General features: G+C 48.3%; 1 pseudogene; it reads left to right on the top strand.

Moving 5' to 3' along the window:
* The first annotated feature begins 5,718 nt into the window (after positions 1-5,718).
* On the top strand, positions 5,719-6,526 carry LOC146195443 (uncharacterized; annotated as a pseudogene).
* Positions 6,527-6,746: the final 220 nt, after the last annotated feature.

Below are 6,746 nucleotides of genomic sequence, written 5' to 3' on the forward strand. Positions count from 1 at the left end.
TCCCTTGTAGCAAATTCAATGGCAGCTGACAGGGCATTATGCTTCAGTATCTGGACTTTTTAACCTCAGCGCCGCTTTCATTTCAGAGGAAGCGAGTGCATTTCCACTCCTCGCTGCTGTCTTTGCCTGAAGCGAGCTCGGCGGATAAAATTAGAGGGTCTCTTAGATGTCTCTTAAGCGCAGGACGGCGAAAGCCTACCCTTCTATCATTTGCCTCTCATCGTTTGCCACAGTTCGTCATTTCAAGACGTCGTTTGATATATTGGTCGCTTCTCAGTCATGATGAGTCTGCCTGCGTAGTCATTGTAGCCCTTATCACTCATAACTAAGCAGGTTACTCATTTAGAATCAGCAGTTGTCATTACATGTCGTCGTTTCACATATTCGTCATTTCGTAGTCATTAACAGTAATGATGAGTCATGCCTAGCTATTATAGTCATTACCATACATCGCTAAGCACTTTTACTAACTTCTAATCAATTGCGGTCATTACATGTCGTAGTTTGATATACTGGTCATTACAAATCATTTTAGTCATTATTAACCATTATTAGTCATTAGCATTAGTCATTACCTCTATCAATGTCTATTTATAACTTTTATTGATTGCCTATCACCATCAATCATATTCATTCTTAATTTCCCTCCTTGCACGTCCGCGTTTGCGACTGGCACACCAGTGCACAGATGCGACGCACAGATAACAGGCAAAGCTTCTGCGCATAGATTTTCTCTCCATGAGCCTAGAACGGCTTTCGCCTTAAAAAACAAACGCATCCAGTCTCAACGTTAACGTGCTTGCACACGCGCACACAAAAAAGTTTGCGTTTACCACGCAGACGCGAGGCAAACGTGCCCAGAAAGGAAGCAAACCGCGCGCTCAGAGCCGGCGACCCCGGCGGCGACGTGTCCCCGAACAGTGGCGCCCTCAGCGGAAATAGCGGGCGCAACTGTAAACTCCCCAAGGACGCGCTTTCCCATTGACGGCGGCGCGACGCAGCAGGCCGCACCCAGTACGCTTCCATCGAGCGGCCGTGCTAGTGGCGTGGGCGTTGGCGCTGTGCTCATCCAGTGTCATGGCAGCGATCAGCGCGTGATAGCTTATGGTAGTCGTTCGTTGAGCAAGGCGGAGCTTAACTATACCGTTACTGAACAAGAGTGCCTCGCAGTGGTTTTTGCGGTGCAACGATTTCGTTCCTACCTCTGTGGCAATGTTTTTACCATCGTCACTGACCACCATTCGCTCTGCTGGCTCGTAAATCTTCGTGACCCTTGCGGCCGGCTCGCTGATGGGCATTACGGTTGCAAGAGTTTAACTTCACTGTGGAATAAAAAAGCGACCGTCAACATACTGACGCTGGCTGTCTCTCACGCTTGCCGCTTTTGGCAACTCGTAGTAAGGATGGCAACTTTGTTGACTGCTTGGCGTCTATCTCGGCAACGTTTCCCGACCCTCAACTGTTCCAGACAGAACCACGCAAGGATCAGACTTTGGTTCCGCTCTTCTCTGCCGCTCATGATTCAAGAGACGCGCGTTTCTGCATTCGTGCCGGCCTGCTTTGCAAGAATTTCAACCCCGGAGGTGCACGCTTTCTTCTCGTCGTGCCGGAAAACCTCCGTATTCCTGTTCTTGAAGTGATGCACGACGATAGCACGTCCGGCCATTTGGGTGTCACCTGGACCCTTCACTGCACGCAGGAAAGCTTTTACTGGCCGAAAATGCGTCAAGTCATTCAGCGCTATGTAGCCAGTTGTGTCAAATGCCAGCAGTACAAGCTCCCTACTTCCCGTCCACCGTAACCGATGCACCCTATTACGCCTCCGACCGCACCCTTTGAGCAGGTGGGAATCGACCTCTTGGGTCCTTTTCCGCGATCTTCGAACGGTAACCGGTAGATAGTGGTATGTGTTGACCATCTCACTCGATATTTAGGAACAGCCGCAATACCCTCAGCTACCGCTTACGAAGTATTCCTATTTCTTCTGCGATTTCTCGTCCTGCGCCATGGCCCTCCTCGAGTTATGACCAGTGACCGCGGGCGCCAATCGGCCTTTTGCGGGACGCGATTGCGCATGCGCGCAACCCCTAGCGGCATAGTCGCGAAGCTGACTGGTGGGATGGACATAGAGAAAGAGATTGGTAAAGAGAAGGCACTCGGCGAAAACTGGCCCCAGGAAATGAAGCGCGACTTGTTGCGCTGCCGCCGATTGATGGATGGCGGCACCAGCGTGGACATGCGCGGACGCGCGTGCGACGGCACTCGCTGCAGAGGTAGCCTGCCGGAGCAGACGACAGAAGGTTGTCGAAGGGAGCGAGCGGTTGTCTGCTCTTGCCTCGTTGCGCCTGTGCGGCACAGACCGCATATCTTTATCTCTCGTGAGCTGCTACGCGGAACAACTGCGGTTTGGAACGACGGTAAAGTGAGCAGCGTTTTTTGCTGAACTACGCTGCATTTCAAGCAGTTTACGCTGACCACACCGGCCGGTGCCAATTAAGTTTCGCAGCTCGTGAACAGGCGCGTCGGATGTTCAGGCGCAGTTCGTGACGCTCCTGCAGTTTCCAACTGCGGCGAGGTTTAATATGTTGTGTTCCTGCGAAACTGAGCTGCATTTCGAAGTTTATTTCAGCACGCTGGACAAAGTGTCATGTGAAGGCACCAAGGCACGCCGTTAAGCCAACATGGCGTATTAGCCGGCCGGTGCGGCCAGGCCTGACGCGGTTTGCCGAACAGCTAGTTTTCCTAAGTGTCGCGTTTAACAGGGCGACGGTAAGGCGAGAAATGTTACATTCTTGACTTTCTTGTGAAACTGCGCAGTATATCAGGCAGTTTAGCTCAGTACGGCGGCAACTGCGCTTCACAAAGTCGCGCTTGAAGGGCAAGATAACAGGCATGACAAGGCGTGCTGGCCGCAGTGACGTGACATATATGGCATGAGGCGGTTTTGCGAACGGCTAGTTTTGCGTGGTGTCGCGTTTAACAGGGCAACCGGCGAGAAATGTTTCATTCTTGTCGACAACTGCGAGGCATTTCGGGCAGTTTAGCTCAGCACGGTGGTCGCGCTTCACAAAGTCGCTTATGAAGGGCTAGCCAACACGGCGTGCACACCGGCCGCGGTTTTGCGAACGGTTAGTTTTGCGTGGTGTCGCGTTGCACTTAACGGGACAACGTAAAGTGAGAAGTTTTATTACGCTTAAAGCTTCATTACTTCAGCCATTCAGTGCTTTTGAGGAATATTGTTAATTTAGTGGCTGTTGTTTCACTCACTGTAGAAATGCATTTTCAGACAGGTTCGGTTAGCCTGCATTTCCTGATCTCTACGTTGCAAGAGTAGCTTTTGTATCAATTTACGAATGACAGCTTTTCTGTTGTGGACCACAACTGCTGTTGACCAAGTCTTCATTACGCACCCACATGCACAGATGTGTGCGCGGTGCAGTGACCTTAATTCATTGCAGCCTTCTGCATCATGTTCATTCCTTTTCCAACAGCCGCTGCATGGACCCACGGGCCGCAGCCAAAGCACGGCAGATGCGACGAGTGAACGGTGTGGCCTTCCCCCAAGCGTCAGTACTCCTCTCTGCCCTAAACAATACAAGTTACCCTTGCTAAGGTAGCCGCGAGTGGGACTATGTAGTTTATGTATAACGCCTGTTTTGTTACATATCATATGTCATAATTCGGAAATCAACGTTATGCTATTTTTGTCTCTACCTAAGTGCTGTTTCTCGCGTTGTGTATTTTATATTTCTGCACTGTGCACATCGACTAATGTGTGCTAAGTTTTTTTAATGCATTCGTCTACATCTGCTGCATCTCATGTGTTTTATATGCGGCAAAATAAATGTTAATTTCACAAAGCACTTGGCGTCTTTTCTGCAATACTGTTTTGCAAAGGCTTAGGCGCAGCTGCGTTGATGCCAGTTTAGAAAACTGGGAATCTATTTTTCATATTGTTATGCATGCTGAAAATAAATAGAAATACTAGTAGACCATGTAAAACCAGAATAATGCGCCAAAGGGGCAGGGAAGGGCGCAGCGCGTGCTAGCATTCAAATCGCGCGCTTTTCAGCAAGACCGAAAGTAGTTGCCGCCGGCCGCTTGGTGCGCTACAGTCAAATGGGCCGCTGGGCCCTATGGGAGTGTCCGCTCTTTACCAATCTCTTTCTCTATGGGATGGACAAATCGGCGGCTGCCCGCGGCGCCTGAACTTTTGCGGTTGTTCTGGTGGTCTTTGTTGGATAGTGCGACGGTCCTGACGATGCCGACTACTTGTGTAGCGTTTGGTGGCAATACGAAATTTTTAAATGAAAATGGCCTCGGCGTTTTTCGCTTTCCAAGCGCTTCACGAGACCGTCTTCGACGCGAAGCTTGGATAAAAGCTGACCGTTGGCAGGACGATCAAGGGCGCCCTTGGGAGCGGTCGAGCGCATCAAGGCTGTGCGGGAACCACTTTGTAACAGTTACTAACTAGGTAATGAGGTTAAATATTTGTGCAAGTTGTAATGAAACCGTTTATTAATGAGCAGAAATGCCCTCCATGTCACCGCGGCACCCTGACTTCGTCCCGACGGTGTTCACTTTTTCGGGCAACGAGGCCAAGCGGGCGAATGCTCTGAGCCGTTTTCAACGTGCGACAAACCGGAGAGCAAAACAAAAGTACCCAAAGGAAGGTGCGTTATACGTGTACGCCTATCAAATGCAAGAGCTGCGAGTATTGTATCGCCGTCATGGCTCGATGCGCTCCTCCTGCGTTCATCGTCCGCGCTTGTCTTTATATGGACGCACAGATGATACGCGCTTGTTTACCAGATGAAGCGGTGTTTTGGGAGAGGAACGTGTGTATGCAGATTGTTTTCTACATGGTTGTTTATATCCGTGCATTGAATATGTCATCACAACGCTAGTTTAGTGGTGGGATGCATCTGCTGCATGCTTTCTCCAGAGCAGCATGTTTCTTCCATGACGTTTTTTTTTTATTTTTTTACTATGTGCCCTGACTCCGCAGTGCCATATTGTTGATCCAGAGCTTCATTTTGTTCTTTAGGTAACACATCGTCTGGCAGCCTTGCTTCTGCGGTGCAACTTAATGAAGGTAAGTTTATTTGTGCCAGTTTGTTTTGCGGCTCTGTTCAGTATTTTTCATCTTATTTGTGCAGATGACATGGACATCGATAGTGTCAGTGAATGAGACTTGCGTGGTTGGTACTTCGTATCCAAAGCATGAACATTTGGTTGTCTGCTTTGACGAATTAGGATTTCCTTGTTTATAGATACTCAGCACCACCAGACCTTAATCATGCTGTACATGGCAGCACTTCAAACACAGGTTAGTCGTTTTTCATTTGCAAAAGGTGCAGTTGTGTCACAGGTGCAAATGTTTTAAGCTATACGGATGAATTGTTGCTTGCAGACCGCAATAAAGATGCTCTGGATGGCTTACTGCTTCCACAGAGTTGCACAGCAGCAAACAGAGGTGACATGACATACAGAAGGGCCTCAGAAGAACGGTGCTGAGAAAACAATGAAAAGCTGCTGCAAGAAAATGTAACTCTCAAAAACGAAGTAGAGAGGTGGAAGGCGAAATGTAAAAATCTTGAAAGGCGGATACTCGGTCTTGATAACATTGAGCCACCCGTATTTAAGTTTTATACCGGGCTTTTCAAGCAGAGAGCAGTTTGAAGTCTTATACAATCATGTTGTGGGTATGCAAGCAAAATGCAGTACTGGGACTGCACAGCAAACAGCAGAGATGCAAGTGAGCTTGGAGATAATGGAGAAAAGGAGCTCACTAAACGAGAGGAGCTTTTTATAGTGCTATACCGACTCCGCATAGGAACATGTGCAAAAGAGGTCGCAAGGAACTTTGGAGTTTCAGTATTTGTTGAGCAGGACCTTCTGCACATGGGCGAACTTTCTAGATAAAAAACTCACTTTATTGAACAGTTTTCCCCCCTTTACAACAGATAAAAGAGTACATGCTAAAGGCATTCAGACTGTTTCCTTATACCAGAGCTGTGTTGGATTGCACTGAAGTGAGATTTCAGAAGCCTTCTCGTCTCACTGCTCAGAGGCAGACGTTTTCTCCGTACGAACATTACAACACATTTAAGGCTCTCATAGGAGTTACTCCAGATGGCTATGTTTCATTCATGCCTGACCTCTGGGGAGGCCACGTAAGTGATATGGAATGCGTTGTCAAAAGTGTTTTGCTTAACCTCTTGCAGCCAGGTGATGGGGTAATGGTTGATAAAGGCTTTCGCTTAGAAAGCAATCTTCCTGAAGGAGTCAAACTTCAGATTCCACCCTTCAAAAAGCTCCACAATTTTCAGCTGAAGAGGTGAGGGCCACAAGGAATGTAGCAAGTGCCCGCATCCATGTGGAAAGGGTGATAAGGCGCATTAAGGAATTTAATTTCTTTGATAAGCCCAACCCTATTAACATGCTTGACATAGCGAGAAGCCTGTTCAGGGTATGTGCATTCTTGTGTAACTTGCAGCCACCCATTATGGAAGTGCGTCAGTAAGCAATTTGTTTTCACATCTGGCTCTTCGGCAATCGTAACATGGTTACTGCATGCAGTAATGACTAACTGTTTGCTTGGGGGAAAATTAGGCAAAGGTTTAACACGGCTAAGCCTAAGTGAAAGCGTAAGGTTATGCATACTATACTTGGATAAGCGACCTGAAAGTCACACAAGCAAGACGTACCGAGCGTAGATGCCCACCCGACTTGTAAAGCCTCGC

The sequence above is a fragment of the Amblyomma maculatum genome, chromosome 3 (genome assembly GCF_055883805.1).
Source record: "Amblyomma maculatum isolate TAMU_Amacu chromosome 3, ASM5588380v1, whole genome shotgun sequence".
Classification (NCBI taxonomy): Eukaryota; Metazoa; Arthropoda; class Arachnida; order Ixodida; family Ixodidae; genus Amblyomma; species Amblyomma maculatum.